General features: G+C 45.7%; 1 protein-coding gene across 2 annotated transcripts in view; it reads left to right on the top strand.

The window, feature by feature from the left end:
- The first annotated feature begins 18,869 nt into the window (after positions 1–18,869).
- Positions 18,870–22,951, top strand: part of LOC146208915 (uncharacterized) — a 42,388-nt gene continuing 38,306 nt past the window's right edge. For both annotated transcript variants that reach the window (XM_084596479.1, XM_084596481.1), the window contains exon 1: positions 18,870–19,090. The gene's annotated coding sequence lies outside the window, so the exon portion shown is untranslated. The remainder of the gene's footprint in view (positions 19,091–22,951) is intronic.

The raw sequence follows: 22,951 nt of genomic DNA, 5'->3' as shown, positions 1-22,951 counted from the left end.
ACGTGTTTTTTTTTGTTTTTTTTTTTTTGTAATGGCCCGTGCTGTAGGAGAGAGGGAAGGAATAGCTCTCTGGGACAGAATTTGGCGGGAAGACGAAAGAATGTGTGTCCTTCGAGTCCGAAGAACAAGCTTTTGTTTTGTTTATTAGCTTTGATTAGTTTTTGCATGGATGGAAACTAGAAAGTAATTTAATTTCTCAGTAGAAGTAATCGTAATGTAATTTCATTACTTTTTAGGAGCAGTAATGAGTAATGTAATTTAATTACTTTTCTTAGATTTTCAGCAAAGTAATTAGTAATGTAATTTAATTCATTTTCAAAAGTAATTTTGCCATGCATGGTCTGTAGGCATCTGGTTTTGCTCATGCGGTGAATGCCCAACTGTCACCAATACACACCAAACGGCAATGGCGTATGTGTGCCAGCTCCGCTTTCAGAGGCTAGATCGCGCTTTCCAATACTTGCAAAAGAAAAAGAAAAAAAAAAAAACTAAATGACCGCGCGGGTAAGTGGAAAGGAGGGTTGGGCTATGGGCCTCTGAAAAAGAGCCTAATGTGAGGGAAGAAGCCTGTTCTCTTTTCGACATTGTACGAACTTAATTGACGTACAAGAAAAAATATATAAATAAATACCATGTTGACGAAAGTAATAACAAATATCGCACACTAAAAACAGAAGAGAACTGCGCTTCCCAGAGCTTATAGAAGGTTTGAGACATCGACTTAATACGGCATTCCTCAGTGCTAGCATGTAATTGGCTTCACATCACGTACATTAAAATTGATTTTTAAAGAAAAAAACAAATATCTGAAAAAATTATTCCGACATCTGGCCACAAAAATTTTCATCCGATTGATTTGTCCGTCTCGAGCAGACGGGAGCACAAAACAGACACGTTCAGTTCGCCACACCAATTCGTCCGTCTAGACACCAAAATGTCCTGTCGGAAACCATCTCAATACTTTCTAGCTCATAAAAACATGTAGGAGAACGCTGTTCTCTCTTTTTTTTTTTTTTCTGCGCCTGAATAAGAGATTTCAATAAAAACCTGATATTATGAAGTTCAGAATCCCTTACTCTCCTCCTTCCTCCTGCATTGCTTGATTTCAATAAAATTTGAGAGAGAAATAAAGGGCCTTAGCGGAGCGAAATCATTTTTTTTTTTTTCATTGCGCTTGACAGCATACAAACCCCATATATTTTTTTGTCTGTTCTATCTCGGCAAATGGTTAACATGCGCATGCGTTTTCCTGTATACCAGTTGCGTCTTATAAGATGTGCCGTCCATTTCATCCCATTGCAGTTGTTCGGGGCCACCTGTGAATCTGTATAAGAAACAAGCAGCGCAAGACCAAAAAGAGGTTGTTCTGGAAAATACAAGAATATAAATTTACAGGACCGAAATATAGAACGATGACGTACAATTCGAAAGGGAGGACTTCGATAAAATGCCCAGATGGTATTGTGCCGGTTTATCTGTCAGTATCACGTCCCCTAACACTTTCGCTGCACCATTTTCTGTTAAGTTTCCGTGTAATGTACAGCAGGGTCCTTTATCGAATGTAAGACAGCAACCGTTATAGCGCCTGGAAACGGGCATGCACAAGACACAGTTCTGCTCCGCGCCGTCTACGCAAAGACAATTTGCTTCGCTTTTTAGTTTGCTGCTTTCTTTGCGGCCTCCGACAAAAGCACCGCAGGTCAACGTGAGTTATGTGCTTTGCGCGCTCCTGGGTGTTTGAGCCTTCCGCAAGCATCGGCACAAACAAGTCAGAGGAAACGGGGGTGGCTGGCGAGGGGCATGAGGAGTTCGTGAAGTAAAAAAAAAATATCTCCTTCCAAGTAGACCAGAGGGAAGCGGTCTCGGGCTGCGGACATTACGGTGCAATGCCGAAAGCTGGACAGGGGCTGCCGCATCCGGTCGTCCGATTGGGGGGTAACCAAACACCGAGAGTCGGCGGGCACACCGCGGCAGTACGCTCGAGCTCCGCGTCAAAAGGGGCGCTCTTGGAAGAAAGCCGCGGCAACAGCAAAAAGCCTGGACCTCACAATTTCGACCTCACACAATGACGACCTCACTCAACCTCAAACTCACGCGTGAGGTTGAGGTCCAATTTCGTGACCTCACTCAAAACATTTCGAGCTGTCACCGACCTCACCTCAACCTCACCTCACTCCGTGAGGTTGAGGTCATTTTGAGGTTGAGGTCGACCTCATGAGGTCGAAACCTCATGAGGTTGCCCACCTCTGCTCAGGAGTCCATCGTGGGGAATCGCCGCCGGAAACGCAGATGCCCGTGATTTGACTCCTTTTATCTCTGTCGTTCTGCCCGCCTCGTTGGCCACTCCTGGGGGATCCCCGCCCCCCGAACTAGCTGGCATCGAACGATGCTGGTAACTTTTGCAGATGGGCTCGGCGCCAAATTTGTAAACGTGTGCCTTCTACCGTACCGCCCTGTTTTTCTCACATGCACTGCATGTAAAATACTCGAGCATGTTATTCCTAAACACTTAATAAAATTTCTTGAACGAAACAATATCCTGCATCCCAACCAGCATGGATTTAAAAAAGGCCTGTCAACGACAACACAGCTAACAGTAACCATACATAACCTAGCCCTCACAATTGATAAACATAGACAGATTGATCTGATATTTTTAGACTTATCAAATGCTTTTGATCGCGTATCACATAAAACGTTACTTTGCAAAATTGACAGCTATCTCGGCAAGGACGGTTAATTTGAATCGCGTCATTGATGTCAGGCTCAATACGAAAATTGTGCCTTAGTGTGTTTTAAATTAACATTCCGTTAATTGGCTAGTTTTAACTCACTGGTTCGAATTGTTGGATGTTTTTTGTTGCTTTGTTTTGTTCCTGAAGGGCACCTACAATTTCTGTTCCATCTTTTTGCTTGATGCCTTTGTAAAATACAATCTCCCAAACAGGCGACAGCCTCAACCGAGGCTAGCAGTACGTTGTATATAAAATGAAAATAAATACTCTGTTAAGTTTGGGAGAGAGCGCCTCGCCAATCTTAATAGTAATAAAAAAAACGTCCTTCACTCTGATCTGCGCATATTATTTATATATTACAGAACGCAAGCGAAGATCCTGGCTTCATATTTAGGTTACCGTCGATTGGTAATAATACCGCAAAGGTAAATTTTTGGCATGCAACCATGGAATAAAACATTTCGTGCGGTAAAAAATATTCTCGCTGTGGCAGTTTTTTGCAACGATCGATTGCATCTGAAGCTGTTAAGCCAATCTCTGTTACCCCAACGGCATGGAGTAGCTGATCGTACTGAAAACGAAGGCTTCCTCAGTGGATTCTTCTCTTTTAATCCTCCGCCCATACTCGTCACTCGTCTGATGAGGCTAAATGGTTTGCATTGTGTGGCACTCCGGTTTCTTAAGGGTATCTCCGTTATACCCGTGGTCCTGGAAAAGAAGACCTAGTGTTCTGATTTTGGTTGATTTTTGGGACTTCTGAGCCCGCTACCTTAATTTTAATTTCAGAATTCACCTTGCAGCTGAGAGGTTTCGGGTTGTAGATGAATACCGAAATTCTGCCTCACCTAAGCCTAAAGAAGAAAGTGGTATAGTTAAAAGATGGCGTTTGTGCGAGAAACCAGATATCGCAACTATGATAAAATTACCTCATTTGCAAAGGCACGGGTATGGAAAACAGCGCAATGCCAGGCACTATATGCTATTCCGAATGACCGTATGTTCTTTCAGAGTATGGTGCGTAGACACCGTCTATTCGTGCTATTTTGCAGCTATGGCTGTATACACAGCGAGCATACGACTTGATGAAGACGCGGCGCAGAGAAATACGTTCAGTTCATTCTCGTGATTGGGTGAAGAGGTGTTATAGCTTCCGTAGTGTTGCAAGTTAGTTATGGGTTGGAACATAGACATGTCTTCGCGAGACAATATTGTACGGAGATGCTTGAACAAACATTCTTGTTTCACTCCCGTGCTCACCTAAGCCACTGGCGTTTTGAAAGTGTGGAGCAGTATGCCACATCAGAACTAGAACAATTATACTCCACACAGCTTACAGGTATGTGCAGTTGACTACCAGTAAGCGTTTGAGCCGACGGTAGTCATATAGTATAGATTAATCGCTTGAGACCAGAGATGGGCCAGTGCGGTCTATTTCGCTTTACTCTCTGAGCCTCAACTTTCAATATGCGGCCCTCCCTCACACTCCGTTTTACAAATTCCCTGGTCCTCCTTTACTCTCGCTTCCTCAGCTCTCCGTCGCCCTCATCCTCACAATTAGCAGCTCTAACATTCGAATGATTAATGACCGCATTAAAGGTTTCGCTTCCTGCAGAAAGTCCTGCGTCGGCTTTACTGGCGTTGTGATAAAAAAAAAAAATAACGGTCTAATGCGTGCTATGCCTAGATTATTCCACCGGAGGAATGCATGCTTCTGGTCGGTGTTTCGTTATCGTATTTTTATTTTTTATTGCGCAAGTTCACCCTTCGGCATAAGGGTTTAAATATAATGATACAGGCCTGTGGCAGCAATGAATGCCAACAGCTCTCGGTGGTGTGGGCATGTGTCCATACCCCTGTGTCGGGCGGTCTGCTAGGGTGGTAAGAGTGGCTTCTAAGATGTGTTTCGCGGGCCACGCGAAGACCAGGACAAGTTGTTAGGATGTGGTCCAGTGTGATCTCCATAGCAGGGGTTGGGCAGAAAGGGCAGTTCGTGGGAGCTGTCTGGGTGGTCCAGGAAGATTTTACAGCAGGCGTTAACGCAGCAACCACGCGGATTCTTCTCAGCGCCACGACCTCACGGCGAGTTAAACCGCCGGGAATGTTTGATCCACACGATGGAATTAAAGCACGCGTGGAGCGGCGAAAAAATTATTTTCCAGGTACTACGGCATCTCCTGCGGACAACATTAACATAGGCAGAGGATATGTCACTTTCTGGGAACAGGATGCATCATCAGTTTCTGTGAGACGGAGCGTAGTGTAGGGAGCCCACACCCCACGCACAGGGCAAGGATATGTTTGCACAATTCTGCAGATATCGTTGATGATGTCAAAGGTATTAGCTATACTCCGTAATGCTCGGACTGCTTGGCTTGATTCTGTATGCAAGATCAGAATGATCGGGGGTGCAGCATATAGGCTGTCTGCTAATGTGGGCAAACCGTCGCGAATGGCAGCGAGCTCTGCTATTATAGAAGGAAGGTGCGTTGCTTCTGTTCTATATGAACATATGTGGCGCATTTCAGGAAGCAATGGACAAATGAGGATAGTATGTAAAACCTCATATTCAGTGCTTGCGTTTACATAAGCTTGAAGCGCCCCTGTAGTGTCTGTGTAATGATCTAGCTCAGCTTCTTGCACCGAATGTTGAACTCGGCGCTTTTCTCGTAGCGGACGGTTGTTTGTCATCTGTGGCCGATTCCATGGAGGTTCCGAAGGCTTTGATTCAAACAGTGTACAAGACGAATCAAAATAATGCGCTAATGCAGACGCTGCAGGAATAGCTTCACGCTTCAGGTAGCGCGCTGCACGACGCTGCTCGACGAGCTCATCAATGGTGTTCAGCTGGGCCTCCGCTTGGAGAGTGGGAATCGATGTCAGCCGAGCTAGGGAGGCCAGTGATGGTTCGCATTGCCTTTCTATTGATTGCTTCCAAGCGGTCCCAATCTCTTGATGTGAGACGTTGAAATTGGGCTGGATAGACAAGCCGAGGCTGTAACACAGAACACACTAACGTCCGAGCCATGTTGCTGCCAGCGCCGCCTGTTTTCTGGGCTATGCGCCGAAATAGGTGTAATGTACTAGCGGCTTTCTGTCGTTCAGATCGAACCCACGGCGCTGCTGAACCAGAACTGTCTAGATCGACACAAAAGGACTCGCATCGACGAAGTGGTAGTGAGCAGATGCCCGTTCAATAACAGCTGTAATGGTGCTTGTAAGAGCCTGCGTCTACCCCATCGGTTTGTGATAGACATAAAGTTTGTCTTTTCTACTAAGAGGGCGAGGCCAATTTTCGTGCACCACTCAGATGTCTCTTGAAGAGCAGTCTGAAGGCCTAATTCTTGGCGGCTTAGATCCGTGTGTAGTGACCATACTGTGACGTCGTCTGCATACATCAGATAAAATATGTCCGGAATGGTTGCTAGTTGTCATGCCAAAGGTAGGAGCGCCATCTTAAATAGTATTGGTGCCAGCACAGATCCTTGAGGCACACCCCTCTTTACGCTGAAGTGTCTAACACGTTCTTTACCAATCCTTATGGAAATAGAACGGTCTTCTAAGAATGATGTTACAAAGTTGCATACTCTGGGTGGGAAACGTAGCCAGCGTAGAATGGCTAGAATCGCTGAGTGGAAGACATTGTCGTAGGCCTTGTGGACGTCCATTGTTAAAATGGTCCGGATTTTGCGGGATCGTCCTCCTAATAGTACCATACTTGAAAGGTGTTCCAACCCATCTTCAGTGCCCAAATGAGGGTGGAAGCCAATCTGAGCTGGATGGTACCAGTTGCAGCTTTCAAGCCACCATGACAGGCGCATAGCTAACATGCGTTCTAGTAGCTTGAAAAGTGTAGATGTAAGCGCTATTGGGCGAAGGTTGCTTAACCTAGTAGGAGGCTATCCGGGCTTAGGGATTGGCACCACCTCAGCGTGTTTCCAAGGGGTCGGGACATCTCCAGAGGTCCAAATTGTATTCAGGGCCTCAAGCAGCCACTCTAGAGCTGGTTGGTCAACATTTTTAAACACTTCGTATGTCAGGCCATCCGGCCCCGGAGCTTTGCGCGGTTTCGTTTGGTCAATAGCTGCAATAAACTCGGCCATTGTGAAATGTTTTTCGATGCCTTCAAGGTCCTATTTGGTTGAAGGTGAGCCCGCTTCTGACGGGAAATTATTCGGGCTGGTGAACGGAGGTGGAATGTGGTTGAAATCCGGAAATAAATTCCTGACCACCACTGATGCAAATTGGCTTAGAGACTGTCCAGATACTAGACAGGCATTGCCTGCGGGGTCCTTTGAACGCCTGCCGATTTCCATGGACCGGAATGTGCGCCATATTGATCGAGTTGTAGATGTTGCGTTAAGAGATGCGCACCAGTCCTGCCATCGCTGACGAGAAAGGCGCTTCTCATGTCGGCGTGCCGCTGCTGTCAGCTGGTGTAGCATGAATCGGCGTTCAAAAGTTAGTTCTCTAATAAACGCCAATTCCGTCATGCGACGAGCCGCCCATAGCCGAAGAAGGTGCAGATCCGGAGGCGGTCTGTTTTCCTCTACCCAACTGAAATGAGTTGCAGCTTGCAGTGCAGTGCGCAAAGCTTCCTGTGGATCCACGATTGTGACCAAGCAGCAGCGTCTACGGCGGCGCTGGTAATGTGGGTCTAAACCAATCGTAAATAATGACGATCGTATTTTCTGCAATCGGCAGCAGTACTCGCGAAAGGTTCCGCCGATGGCCACACCATTGTATGAAGTCATAGCGACTTAGCAACACAGTTGGCAACTGACGAGTGAGATATCCGAAACGGATATGGTCGTTCAAGCAAGAGCGCCTGATTAGCTAAGTACGGAATTTTTACCTGTCAGTGCCGACGTGCTCATTGGTCTCATGCAAGATACTGTATTTTCGGCCACGATGATGATAGTGTTGGCTAGTACCGAGTTTTCAAGAGCTGCATGGTGAAATAGGAATCGAACACTCCGGGGAGCCGAGCAAGACACGTTACTCTGAAGCCATGTGCACGTGGGCACGTCGCACGGCTTGGTTAAGCGTGACTATATGCCGGTTGACTTTCACATAATGTGGTAGTTCATGACCGCATGCTAATGAGCAGTGTGATGAACAAAGGCACAAATTAAGGCGTCGAGTGACTAGGAAAGTGCATGTACGCGAGCGAAGGTTTTCAAGGAGAGCCGCAAACGGCAGCCGTTAACTGTGTTACTTCGTACCAGTAAGGGTCCTTTGTTGTGCCGGAGCACTACGTTAAAACCACCGTCATACACCCGAATCGGGCGAAACCACTAGAGTGTACAACGGCTTGCGGAAAACGTCTTCGGCGTGAACGATGACTCATCCGACGAGATGGGCGAAGAACCCTCGTTGGTCATGAGCGCGTCCGTTCGTCGAATTCAGACGGGGACCAAAGGTGCTTCCTAAATAAGGGATACGAGCTGCTGACAGCTGCAACGGATCCCGGGACATACAAGCCGAACAGTGACGACAGACAGATAGTGTCAAGATACAGCGGACGAAGCTTATATGCGTTCTCCCCGGTCACCACCTCTTCTTAATACAAGCCCGTTATGTTCTTGGCCCCCAAGACGACTTTGTAAAAATGCTGTATATATTGTTCATAAATCTTGTGTTAACTCACCGTCGCCTTGACCACTTTACAGCTGAACTCAGTGGAGAAGTGGTAGCAGTATGAGATGTCCGACGTGCACCAGCACAACAGGGGTGGCAGCGGTGGGGTTTCTGAAAACACCTGTGCACAACAGTGATGATATCATCTCAGGGATGTTCCTGGCGTGATTACAAACACCACCAAATTCCTTATTGCCGAAAGTCGCCGACGTGATTGAGTCTAACTGCAAGCAAATCATTGCTCACTGCGTCTGCTTTGAGCTGTGTCAAGCCACGTGGATTCTTTAAGAATAGCATTCCGAAGTAGTCAGAGATGACGATGGACGCAAGAAATAAGAGATCCGGTCAGTTTGATATATCTCTTGGCGAAGCCAAAAGAGGCTGCACCGAAAAGCCCGGTGAAGTGGAAAGCGATGGAAATTTCTTCTTGAGATAGCCAATCAGAAGTGACTGCGTGAAGAACTTCAGGCAGGAATTGCGAGTAAGATAGACGCTGCCATAAAAACTGGTAGAACTTGTCCATCACTGAACATTCCTTAAGATGGAAATGGGCAGGGCAATAAATTACACCACACTGCGTGTGGAAGGAGATTTTGGTAAGCAGCTGGAAGCCAAATGCACTGGCGTACAAGACATATATTGAGCAGCAAAGTCCTGACTCGGATTTAGGTTGATTCAAGCGTGCCCTTTCACGCACGTAGCGTAGTAGTAACAAAGTGATTACCAAAAGGGAAGGAATTGCAGCGTATTTGAAAGCGAAATTACAGTTAGACGAATAAAACAAAATACACGACATTTAAAAATTTACACATTCATAATATCTGTTTAACAACCGGAAAAGTATGTGTGGACACTTCAGTCCCACTGAATGCGGCTGCATTAGAAATAACATTGTTGTTTCATATATCTCTCGTTGCAGCCTCGTGTGATTTTGCTTTTTAGCATGTATGGTTCATTGTGGATACAGCCCTGAGATTTCGGGCTCTTTCCAGAGGCGGTGCTAATTCTTGCTCCATCTCAAACTGGCACGTCACATGACCAGCGTATCTATAAACTCGGCCATGCCATGCGGTTTCTCAGTTGGTGTCATATACCTTGGCGACCAACCAGCTCTCAACAATGTCAGGACACAGCAATGTATACGCTATTCCCTATCCACAACCAAGTTTCTAGGCGTATGTGGGCTCTGATGCTATCGCTTTAAGCAAAACTGTAAATGCACGCAACGTTACGCGATTTCAACAATACAAAAATTAGTCGAGCTGAGCTTACTATTGTGGCCCCTCAATCAGCGTGAGCTGATTGAGAGCCATGGACACTTCTGTTGCAATAGCGACGGCACAGCGATAACTCGATGTTGACGCTTGACGTTCGTAGGCACCAAGTGCTGGTGCGCTTTTGTGATGGGCTTTTGGCTACTCTGCTTGGTACCGCCCTTAATTATAACAGAGGGAGGATGCTGCTCGCATTTTTTCTACCAATGGCGCCATAAATTAGCAGTAGACTAGCGCCCTAAGTCATGCTTTCGTGCGCGCGCACGTACACACACACACACACACACACACACACACACACACACACACACACACACACACACACACACACACACACACACACACACACACACACACACACACACACACACACACACACACACACACACACACACACACACACACACACACACACACACACACACACACACACACACACACACACACACACACACACACACACACACACACACACACACACACCCGCGCTTTTCTCTGCTGTCTTCACGGGCCTACGTGCTTGGCGATAGACCCATGAAATGGAGTGGAAGGGGAGCGCACGGCTTTTTTGAGGGTGGATCGCTGGGGAAGCGCCGGCAATGAACTTCTTTCCTGCAACGCTGTTTTCATCGGCAAAGAAGTTAGCATTTTTTCTATTTTAACGCGATAGCGTTAAAGGTCCCATTCGCCAGAAAATATGGTGCCAGCATTGTGAGCGAAAAACCACGAACATGGCGATGGCAGGTGGTAGCTGGCAGCTGAGGCGGCCGCTCACTGATCGGACATAGGAATGCCCGACTTTAAGTTTGTCAGGAGCTGCCAACTCGGATCTCTCCTTTCGTGTGGGAGGATTATATTAGGATCAGCCTGCCGAGACCCTCGCATTATGAGTCAAATAAGTTACCCCTAACTCACGCAGGTGCGTTCATACGACTTAAGAGTCCCCCATATTTTTGTTTGGTATAGGCTCCATTTCCTGCCTCGCTGTTTGTCCCAAGAGTAGGTCCAAATTGCGATACTCCGTAATGTGAAATTTGAGCGCAGCTAGTAAGGCTGGTTTCCATGCAAGCAACTGACCGAACTCAGCGGCGAACAGAAGCGACCGAGCGAAAAATTTCCAACGTGTTGGAACTGCGTCTTTCTGGCTGCCCGAGCAAGGTGCGTTGGCCCTAGAGCTGTGCATGGCTTCTTTGTAATGGCGAGTTGCGCACGCATGAAATACAAACACAGGAAGAGAACTAAGGAGGTGAAGGAGAAGAGCTCCCGCACCTGGTCCTCCTGTTCACGGGCCGGGCCAGGCGCCCCGACCACGAACACATGAAACTTTTGCGAAAGTGTAAATACTGCCGTAATGCCATAGGCGTATAGAATGCACATCATTTTCCCACGTCCTCCATATGAGGGGCTTTAGTGGACCAGCCTTTCCACGCCGCCTCCTCACCGCGAATGGATCTTTGGTCGTCGTCAGTGACCGAGCAGAGGAGCCGCTTGTGAGCTATTCAGTTTCGAGTTTTGCATCTCCGCTTGGTATAACACCGGCGCTGACGTTTAAGCATCTGAGTCACACTGTTGTCTATCAAGCGTCTCTGTTGTTACTTATTCCTGCCTTCACATGGCTTCGTTTGAAGCGGGTCATAGCTTAAACCATCTGCGATGCAAGAGTTTTCTCGTGTTTCTCTTGTTTCGAAAAGGTGACGTGAAAGGTACATGGTGAGCCAGGCGAGCTTACCGAGTACATGGCCGCAGAATCAACCCCTCGTTTATATTTAGAGATATCGCTGTTTTGGGGAAGCAAAGAAGCTGCTTATTGAATAAATAAAAAAAAACGTTTTAGTCATTCAAGCCACAAGTTATAGCAGCGTAAGAAACTTCGGCGTTACCGGCTTCATTATCTACGAGCGCCACAAGTGGCTCAGTTCAAAGCATAGCTTGCGGTTTTTGCATAATAAGTCAATTTTACGTACTATGTGCTGTACCAATATATATTCAGCGAATTTGTATTTTTAACCGTGAGATCTCAGGATTTCAAGATCTTGGATAAACTTGTTTCAACTGTTTCAACTGCAATTATAGCACGACGAGCTGGGTCCGGCTGCGCTCAGGCCCTGTCAGAATCGGGCCGGTCCGGGCTCGGATGTGTTCCGTTGTGCCCAGACCGGCTCGGGCTCAAAATTTTGGCCCATGCCCATCTCTAGTTGGCCTGAGCAGCCGCGACAGCTCAAAACGGGTTCTTGCGTCTTTGTGGCAAAACTCGCTAACGTTTTCGCCTGCAGGCTTTACGTCGCTATAGGAAACTTTTGCCCGTATTCCCGAATCCCAAATATATCGTTCTGAATGTGTCGTTTTCGCCCTCATCTGATTGGTGGAACGCAGCAAATGGATGTGGCGAGTCGGATGCATGAAAAGTGCATCGAAGGGAGCAGTCGGTAATGTCCTTCACACGGCGTCTCTCATCGAAGATGCAAAGGATCTGAATGGAGTGCGCCGCCAACATGGCGACTTGGCGGGCAGCGAAGCCTCTAGCATCGAAGTGGACTCGTCGGTGCTGATGCGTTTTCGGCCCATCAACAGGCTATTGGACGCAACTACGGCTTTCGCTTAAGGCAATTTTGTCCTGTTCTCCACTTCGCTGAACGATCCGGCGGTTCCTAGGCCTAACGAGACAAACTGTTCTGTCAAAAAACGATTCACTTTCCGAAAACCACAACTGTGATGCTATATATGCGAAGCTCTTAGTGTCCGCGTTTTTTAAAGTCGAATGATGTGTGATTCTCGCCGGAGTCTGAACGGGCTCTGGTGAAACGGGTGCAAGACGGGGCTGATCGTCACGCGGTGTCTTGAAATGGGGACGCCGACCGTTATAGCTGGCCCATCACTCTGTGGCTCCTTTCGCCAATAAAAGCAGTTGCCACCACCATCCATAGCGAGCAGATCAAACGCGAGCCTAGTACTCCAAGCCAGGTGTCTAGTATTAGCATAATAGTCGAAGTAAATACTATAATGTTGAGTTTTCAACATTATTATAATTTATAAATTCACGATATGATTTATATTGTACTATAAACATTATGTTAATTTTCCAAATAAACATTGTTTTAATCAAATCTTTACACGCTATTAGGCTTATTTAAAATCTTGAAGAGATGAACGTGCTGCGCGCTGTCCGAATATTCTCGCTCCAGACAATAGCAGAAATTAAATATCTGCAATAAAACGCAAAAGGAGACAACCTCTATATTTAGACAGGTTGCTCTACAGTGCGTTCATGAAAGCATCCAAAAATGATTTGATATTCATGACACCACCTATATGCCGGATACTTATGAATGAGGCAGGTGGTACTCGATTGTAGTGGCTAACAAATGCGTCCACCTGCCGGATGGAAAGCATTCAAGAAACTTCGAAAGCGTTAAAAGAGACACTTTCACTGCAGAGACATTTCAAGCATTGATGTTCACTCCGTCAACTGTACAAGTAGTAAAAATATCTCCTTCGGAAAGGTGTCGGCTCCGTTCTCACCAGGAAACTCAATAGCGACCTCTTCAGGAAAAGAAGGCTAATATGTGCAGGGAACGATAGATGGGAGAGCGGCAACAGCAGCACTTGATCAAATTGTCAAGACGGACTTTTCATCTTGGACCAAAATCAAGGCACCTTGCGCCGAAGCCGAAAAAATATCTGCTCTGCCGCACTCAGTAACCGAGGAACTGAAGGAAGTGATGGCCTCACCGGTCGACCCATCACCCACTGTCACACATTCCGCTTTAGCTTACGTCACTGGATGCATTGTGAAGTCAATCAGCGATCAGGTGCGAAGCTTGTTCTATTCTTCTTGAAGCTCGCAAGAGAAGTAGTCCTATATACACTTTTCTACAAGCACGAGCCCCCACTATGTTGTCTTGCATTTTTTCGAACGGCTCGACTCCTGCTCTTCATTTGCGACGGCACTAGTGGCGCCATATTTTTCCATTGAGAGTACCCGTCGCGGTTACATTTTTTGTTTTGATACTGTGAATCCCATCAGGGATTGTAACAGGAAGGGCTGTGAGCCAGGCGCGTAGCCAAGGGGGGGGGGGGGGGGGGGGGGGGGGGCTTATGGGGCTTCAGCCCCCCCCCCCCCCCCCCCCTGAAATGTTTTCGTGCTGTCATGCACCGCCGACCAAAACAACCACCGGCGCTCGAAAGCATTGTGGGTTTTGTCTACAATATCTTTTTCAGGTTCGTTTGAAAATGCATTTCGGCACGAACATTACGAACTTGGGGGCTACATTTCCTAGCAACGCCCATGCAGACGGAGTCACGTAAAGCCAGGAACCATTTCAGAGCACTAAGTTTCAAGGGCGTTTAGATAGCGAGCGGGCTCGTCGCGTCAACTCGCGCCGGCCGCGGAGGTGGGGGTGGACGACGAAACAAGACAGGTTTCCATTCCCGCTCAGTGTTTCAAAGGCGGTATTTTCCTCGCCTTCGACTCCCCGCTTCCTCAAAATCCCTGTGTCTCGCTTTTGGGGCTTTCTTTTTTCTCGTGCCTTCTGCGAATCCTCACCGTGCTGTAGCAGCTCTTAGTGGTACTCCCTCGCCCTTCTCCCCGTACACTATGCTCTCTCCGTGGTGGCGTTTTTTGTTTGTGGTTGTTGTTTTTTTTTTTCGTTTTCACGCTTCTTCCTACGCGCCGAAGAGAAAGAGCTGAACATTGGCCCAGGAGCGTTTTGGTTTTTTTATTGCACCTCGTTTTTTTTTCCTACACCGCTCTACGCCGCCCTACGCATCTTGCGGACGCCGGTGAGCGACCGCGACCAAAAGGCATCGAAGCGGCGCCGATGGCGGCGGAGTGACCGTTTGTCTCCTGATGAGGCGCCCAAGCCCCCTCCCCGCCACCCCCTTTTTCGGGATGGAGACGGAGACTAATGGAGACGAAGAGGAGCTGCTCTTTCAGACCTTAATCCTATTGGCACCCGCGGCGACGACCACGGGAACCTGATCTTTTGTTTAAAGGTTCGGAGGCGCGTCGCCGATCAGCATTGACCCTGCTCGCCGACTTCTCGAAGCAGGCGGGTGAACTTCTGAAAAGTAACGCCAGGGAAATGACCTCAGCCAACGGACGACTTCTCCGGCTACTTTACCTTAGTGAAGGGTTTCCACCGCCAGCATGCACAAAATTGTCATCGACATCGGAGAAGCTAGCCCTCGCCACTGAAAGATGTGAGAGGAGGCTCACATCTTTCAGTGACGATCTTCTCATTTGTATGTACATATGTTTCGGAACTCTCCTGCTTTTTCGGTGCGCTCTCTGTTGCGACTATAATTTCACTTAAATTACCCACAGACCGGTGACAGGTGTTCCTGTGCAATAAATGGAAAAAAGGAGTGCGTCATTGGCCGTTGGACGTGTACAAAAATGTAAACAAGCATCTTGGAGGACAGATTCAATAAAGCATTTCCCGTCAAAGTGTTCATTTCTTGGCCTTTACGTTTTCATATCAGCGGTATGCACTGCTTTGCTGGTTTCGAACTGATTTAGATCTAGATTTCGTTTAATAGTTTCTGTACTTATTCTACAGACAGAATCAGGGAAGCATTGATGTCAGTTATTTCTGCCACAATGTTTGTCACATACATATATGTTCTTTTATAATAAAGTTAATATTTTACATTTGTCTTGGCAGTGCGTACTGCGTGGCATTCAAGAATTCGTTTGCAGCACCTAATACACAATGGCTATTGGCTATTGGCTGGAATTAATCATATTTGATCCATCGACAAATTCTATATCGAGGAGGACGCGCTGCAACGTGAGCCCCCCCCCCCCCCCCCCCCTCCCCCCCGAACAAAATTTCTGGCTAGGCCACTGTTGTGAGCATATTATACTAAAGCATAAAAGCATACACAATAATGCATGGTGTAGAGTGTTACATGCAGCTTACAACAATAGAAGAACACAGGGTATATCACAAATATTAATTCCATGATTACAGATGATACAGCGAGGGAATCAGTATTAGTTGTAATTGACAGTCAAGGCAACAATCAAGGTTTAAAAAACAAAAAAAAGGAGCAAATCGACTATAATGAATTCACAACTTGAATCAGGCACAAACAGGCAAGTAAATATAACAAGAGAACAAGGAAGCATAAAAATAAGGAATACAATTGTTACTGCAATGGGTATAATTCATCTGCAACAAGGCAACAAAACTCAGGTCGTGCTGTTAGTAATGCGCGTGTGTAGATTGTTCTATTCTCGTGTTGCCCTTGGAAAAAAATGAGTATTTGAAATTATCAGCATGAAATGAAAATTCGCCTAATGTATGCATAAGGTTATAACGGGTTAATCTGTTCGAGGACGTCGGCATGTATTTTGTAATAGGTGGGTTGCAGAAACCTAGAAGTCAGCTTCTCTGCAGGGCAAAAACCCCTTCACCATGGCAGCCAAACCTGTCTTGGGGGCAGAAGTTGGGTGAAGAGCAGAATACTTCTATGTCCAGCCTGATGTCATGCACAAACATATTGAGTAGAATTCCTTCACTATTGAAAGCCTGGAGGAGGTAGGGGTTGGGGGAGGCATTATGGATGGCACTCACAAACGGAGGGGTTCTTAATCCCATAATTGCAACAACAAGAAGAGGGGTGCAGGAAATGGACATGGCCATTATTGCCACAATAGACGTCTCCTGCACTGCACCTAATTTCTGCCCCCAAAACAAGTTTGGCCGCCATGGTGAAAGGGTTCTTGCTCTGCAGAGAAGCTGACTTTTAGGTTTCTGCAATCTACTTATAGGCAGTTTTAGTTGATTGTGTAGTACCCGGTACATGATTTTAAATCTTGCAAGATAGGCTCTGTTTTCCAAGGTTAGAAGTTCTGCACATTTGAGTAATTCTGTTGGTGAGTGTGTGAGTGTTTACTGTAAATAAATCTTTGTGCCTTTCTTTGTACTGCCTCCAGTTTTTTAATGAGCTGTTTAGTAAATAGGAACGAAACAGTATTAGCGTACTCTAGTACTGGCATGATAAGTGTTTTATATGCAAGTAACTTTGTTTCAGGTGGTGCTAGTTTAACACGCCTGTTAATAAAGAATAGCTGTTTTAGGGCGGTTGACGTGATGTTGTTAACGTGAGAGTTCCACCGGAAGTCAGAAGTTAGTGACACACCAAGATACTTATGCTCATGAACAGATCCAAGGGGAATGTTGTTAAGGATGTATTGAAATGCTGACGAATGTTTTTTTTTTTTTTCTTGTTGTCGATAAAAGAACAGACTTTTTTAAAATGATATTCATTTGCCAGATCCCCAGGTGGTCGAAATTTTTCCGGAACCTTCAACTATGACAGTTCTTTATCTCTTCTTTTATTCCCTCTCTCCTCCTTTCTTTTATGGCGCAGTTCAAGTGTCCACCCAGAAGTGTGAAAGATACTGTGCCGTGCCTTTTCTTTACACCACCGAACGGCGTTCGTATGGAGACTTTCTTGACTATGCTCTTCACGGCAGCTGGCGCGCGTTGCGGCGTACGCGCCTGGTTACACCTGCAGTTCCTGATTTCAAGTTCAAATTGTTTCACCCGATGACCTTGGCGATACCTGGTGTAATATAGTTCTCGCCGTAAGATCCGTTGGTGGTGGTAAAAACATTATTGTCACTAAAGAGGAGGGATTATTTAGGGCCGAGGCGAGTCCAGGGTGTAGAACGATGTATGTATTGGATATTCGATTTCTTAATTCTGATCGAATCAGCAAGTACCCCAGACAAATGTGCATCAAAAATACTGCCGATCAAATGCCATTTCGATCCGTGCAAAATTTAGCTGTAACGATTCTGTAGTTTAGTTGGGAAAAGGATTTTGCGGCGCACGTTCAAATGGCCAACGCGCTGTGTTAAAATCCGGACCGGAGGCGCCACCACAACATTTACCGTTTTCAAACGTGTCGATCCGTGCACCCGTCTTTACATCCATGCGAGCGTTTTGTTCGTACAGTGCCCCAGACATGACTGTTGGAGAAGAAGCAGATATTGCTCTAGACATTACGGGATCATTGGCAGAAACCTTATAGTCAGAGGCTCGAAACTGGCGATACGTAATTAAACGTTGGGAAGAATGCACCTGACAAGCAGATTGTCAGCCCTCACGGCACATTCGCTTAATCTGGACGCCTGCTCATGATTTCCTTGCTGGTGATGAGACGGCTGATAACCAAGCTCGAGAACTGTCTCGCCGAGCTGGCTCATGCAGCCCACTCACTATAAACTCTAGTAAGGACAGGTTGTTTTCTTATAGAGAAATCCTCCTGCATTACAGATTCGCCAGACTCAGATATTCCAACCTGTAGACAAACCGCTCGCCAAACACCAGGCCAAAGGATGGCGTAAACTTCAAACTAATACCTATCCAAATACCCAATTATGTTGCCTATATTCGGAAGAACTCTGTTCAGAAAATTCCTAAGATTGTGATGGCAAAGCAGATCTAAATCATATGATCTGGAAATGCATGCCCACAGTCACTACAGCTGCGAGCCACTTCATACGCGACTCTGATCCCTGGGATGCTCTACTGCTCAGCCCCGACCCGAGGACACAGATAAAGCTCATCCAGCTGCGGTTCGATGCAAGCAAATCAGCCATTAAGTTCGAAAACATATCTAGGAAGTTAGGAACTGATCGAATCAGTGCTTAAAGTCTGGCTCCATCGGAGAGGGGTTCTCTGTGATTCGAGCAATGGTGGAAAAGGAAATAAAGAGGGAAAGAGAAAGTGTCTGGTGGCCTGCCTCGCACATTATTTTATACAAATTTAAAGGCAGAAATTACGTTTCTTCTTCTTGGATTTTATAAAATATGTTAATGTATTTTAAAGCTTACTGAGGAAATGTCGAAACAACAAAGATGGAATTAATTTTCTGACAGCCACTGACAAGAGAAAAAGATGGCAGCCCACTTCATAGTCATGCAGTCCTTATTACAATATTAGAGCGCGGAGGGGTCTCAGACCCCTCTTAAAGTCTGTGGGGGTCTCAGGCCCCTATAGACCCCCGCGACTTTAAGCCCTGGATCGAGTGCGGATAGAGTCAGTCTTTGAATCATACGCGCCTCTTAGGAACACCGCCTCTCTCCTGCCAGTGCTGTTCAAATCCCGCGCGTCTGCTGCACGTCACGTGAAAAGATCTCCGCCCAGTATTTTTCACTCTTTCACGCGGCATGGCGCTTGCGTCGCTTTCGTTACCTTTCCTCCTCGAGTTCTTCTTCATCATTCTGAAGGCGGGCGGGTCGATGTGTGCTTCGGCTTCCGCATTGTAGGTACTGCCGGCACTGCCGACGGCAGAGCGCGCCAAGATCCTTCGAACTGCCTCTGTCTTTCTAAGTTTTGTCGTCTTCCAGCTCCGCGCATTTCGCTTCCTGCTCAGTCCGTTTGCTCGAAGGAGTGTCCTTTCACTACTCAAGGCAGTTGTAAGAATTGGGTGAGTCCGTGTTGCTTTTGACTGAGCGGGTTTTTCGGCACAGCGAATTTGAACAAAGGGACTCCAAAATTAGACTGCTAGAATGCTATACTTGGTCCGTCTGCCCGCTTTGCATTATCCATTCTGCGTCGAAAATTAGCCGCCGTTCACAGACTGCGCGGAAGGCGAATTTGTTTAAAGCATGAACACAAGTATGTCGGAACTTAATTGACACATGATAATGTCAACTGCCGCTCTTGCCGCAGAGTGAAATATGAACTGCTTTGTTTTGTAGCTTGTTCAAAACAAAAGCTGCCGTTTAGTCAGGTTTGTGACACCCATTTGAAGGGAATTGTACGTCATGTTCATTAATATATAATTGCATCCATAGCTTTCTTTTCATCATAGGCTTCTGTTCCATTAAAAAACACGAAAGCATAAATTAGTCAAGTATTCCATAAACACGGCAGCATTTTCAAGTAGCGAATGGGAATATTGGTTGCGCTACATATTTTTTTGCCGTTTCAAGTGGATGTTGAATACCTAGCGCAGAGAGGCAATATTTTTTCTGCGTTGTTAAATTGTCTAGCCCCTCTTGATTTTCCACATACTCTGTAGCCAAGGGGTTTGTATGCACTGCAGCGTGGCATTTTAAAAACCGGAATAGTTTTTCTCAACTGCTGCTGTTCTTGGAACGTTTGATAAACTTCAAAACAGTGCTGTGCTACCATGCTTGCATTATATGCATGTATGAGTGCTTATGAAAATATAAATGGAAGAAGTGAACCTCTTCAACAAAGTAGGGCAAAATAAGATATTACTATTCTTTTTCTTAGGTGTGTAATTGAAAAATGCTTTTACTTAGTGCATGTTTTAACTTAATTTGCATGTTGCGGTGGAAGCCTAACCAGTCAGCTTCATGTCCCATGCAGAGCTCACAGACAGGTCGGGGCTTGGACTTCCTGCAGCAGCATACATAAGTGCTTTACCAATTTGTACTAAAAAATTAAAGAATGTGCGCCACAGTGAAGAGGGCATTGCATTTCTGTAGTGCCTTATCAGATGTAAATAATGTATTGCACCTCTCGGAAGGAAAAAGTTTTAACCCTTCAAGTGAAATACGGAGTAATTGTGTTGTCATTTGCATCCTTACAGCCTAATTAGGTGTGTCATCTCATCACACCAGTTAGAGCACAGGGCTATAGAATTGGTCGCTCCCTCAAAGAAAAGAAAAAAAAAAAAACTCCGCGCATAAAATAAGGTTCCGCGTGTCAGTATTTATGCAGTCACTTTATAAAGAAGGGCCAGGCAGTTTTCGGATGAATATTTTATTTGACCTCTGGAGAACTTTTTTAAAACCAATTGATGTGATTGCGAAGCATCACACACACACTCAGCCAAATTTAGGGCACTTTTCCAAGCTTAAACCCTCCTCCTTGATGGCTGCTCTTTATGCAGTGTGACATGCTTTAACGTGCTCTGCTGAGAGACTGCATGTCTTATGTATCAGTGAGAAGCTTATCACATGTTCAGTGTGTGCCTTTGCTGATCGTGTGCTGTATGCAGGTGCCTGACAATTGCATAATAAAGTGATGTAAAAAATAAAGGCAATTAGTTGGAAATGAATTGGAATTGTATAAAGGAAAGAAAAACAGGAACCTGCGTGGTGTAAAGAAAATGCAGCTGTCAGCATATCTGTGTTGTTATGTTTAAGTGATAAAGCAAAAGGAAATGCATATTTCCTTTTGTTCGTTTTTGGGTAAAACCCGATTTGCCTGGTTTTTGCACCCTAAACATGTCCATAAAAAATCGGGTAAAACCCGATTCGTCCCTGTTTGTGGAACAACTGCGCCCACGGAACTTGTTGAAAGCTCGTACGAAAGCACCAAAGCAGAAGCTATTCGAGCGATACTTCCTGATAAATAGGTTCCTTATACGAAGGGAGTCCTAATGAGAGATGCACTCGAGCCACTTTTAGACACACAGAAATTGCTTGAAAGCCGAAAACTTCTGTTGCCAAGCTTTGATCACCTCATAAAGGTTAATTATTGTTAAAAGCAATTGAGCAAAAGGTGTTTTGCCTATGTTACCTAAGTGCAGTGCCACATTAGTAAAAGCCTATGAAGAGTTTTGTGCTAAAATTTCCACAAAATGGGGCTTCACTCTGAAACCGAATGTTGACAATGTGGAAACTGGGTGCCTTACTCAGTCCATTCCAAAAGCGGCTGCTGAGTCAGTTGTTCAATGACTATCGACCTCTCTTTAATTCTGGGGCGGGCGATGCAGGCTCGCTTCGCGAGGAGTTTAACCAGTATTTATGGAAGCAAACCCCATTAATGAAAGTGTTAAACTGATAGACAAGTGGAACGACGCAACTGTGCTCTACCCCATGCTAGCAAATGCAGCGTTGACATTGTTTTGTCTAGCTGTTGGCAGCTGTGACGTTGAGCGAATGTTCTCTCAGCTAAGATAGCTCCAGAGACCAGACAGGTCTCGTTGGGCATGCAGATGATTATGTATGTTAACGATGACCAGCTCACTTGAATAAAATGTCTCCTGTCCAAAAACTGACCGTTGCTCATCACTGAGAGTAATAATTGTGATAGAAACTTCAAATTATGAAATAATTTCTTGAACGCAACCCAAAAGATAACCCTAAATGTTATCCATCAATTAGAAGAAATGAAATAAATTGTTAGTATGTAAATTTAACCCGATAAAATTCGAATTTCGGAGTGTTTCCACGAAAAATCCTATTTCTCCCCTATTATCGAGGAAAAATAACACCCGATTTTTACCCCCGAATTTGAAAAAATATAAAATCGAAAACTAATACCCCTACACATATGCCACACTACAGCGGTGCAGTCAGTTTGAACTTGGCATCGTAGGTATTGTAACACATGCCAGTGGACGCCTTGTGTGAAATTGACATTCTGTGCAGTTCTTGGGGCCAGTTTCGGTTTTGTGTGGACAAGAGCACCACATATATGTGCTCTGTAGGGCTCTAAAGGCCAGCATTATTTCTATGGCTAAGCATTCAAAATTGGCTTTAAGTGCAAAACTGGGATAACTAAATACCTATTATGAAAACCTATCTAATCAGCAATTAAATAGAATTTTATTTGCGTCTGACATAAAGCACTCCACTGGCTCGGGCTGCCATGAAAATTGCTGTTTTGCCGGGCTCGGGCTTGAAGTGGTGGGGCCGGGCTGGGGTTAGCTCTGTATGGCTACTATCAGAAATAAGAAATCCCGGCACTAAACTCATTGAAGTGGTCTATATATGAACTGCTAATAGTAGATTTGTTAATGCCAAATGAAACCGCAGTTGTATACAGAGTTTAATCAGCTGCACTCAGTGGTGTGTCCAAGTAGCTTTGGGTGTGCGCACCTCTGGGCATTCAACAACACAAGTGGAAAAACGAAAATACGCAATATGCTCCAGCGTGTTCTACTAAAGTGCAGGTCTTATGAAGCGTGGCAACGCATGACACAAGGCTCATTTACATGAGCACGCGCTTACTAAAGTACACAATTCCGCTATCTTGGGATTTTTTAGCCATCAGTGAGCACACTCCTCTTGTATCGTTTCGGTTTCATGTTTCCGCCAACAACTGGATATTTGAGGCTCCAAGCTACTGGAGAAAGACCATTAATCGACTGCTTGGCAAATAGCCGTCATTACCTCGAGGCCCCCCCACTTTCGTTCGAAAAGATTAAGCATCTCTACGCTGCAAGAAAGGCCATTGAATTGGAGCGTATTGCATTAGAAATGTTTGGGTACTCAAACACATATTTATGTACAATAAACAACTTTTTTTTTTTCTTTCGCCTTCATAAAGATGCGCAATGCGGCAGTGAGTTCTTCAATAGAGCATT

This window comes from Amblyomma maculatum, chromosome 1 (assembly GCF_055883805.1).
Source record: "Amblyomma maculatum isolate TAMU_Amacu chromosome 1, ASM5588380v1, whole genome shotgun sequence".
NCBI classification, from domain to species: Eukaryota; Metazoa; Arthropoda; class Arachnida; order Ixodida; family Ixodidae; genus Amblyomma; species Amblyomma maculatum.
Note: the sequence above shows the minus strand (reverse complement) of the source record. Positions and strands in the feature narration are given on the sequence as shown.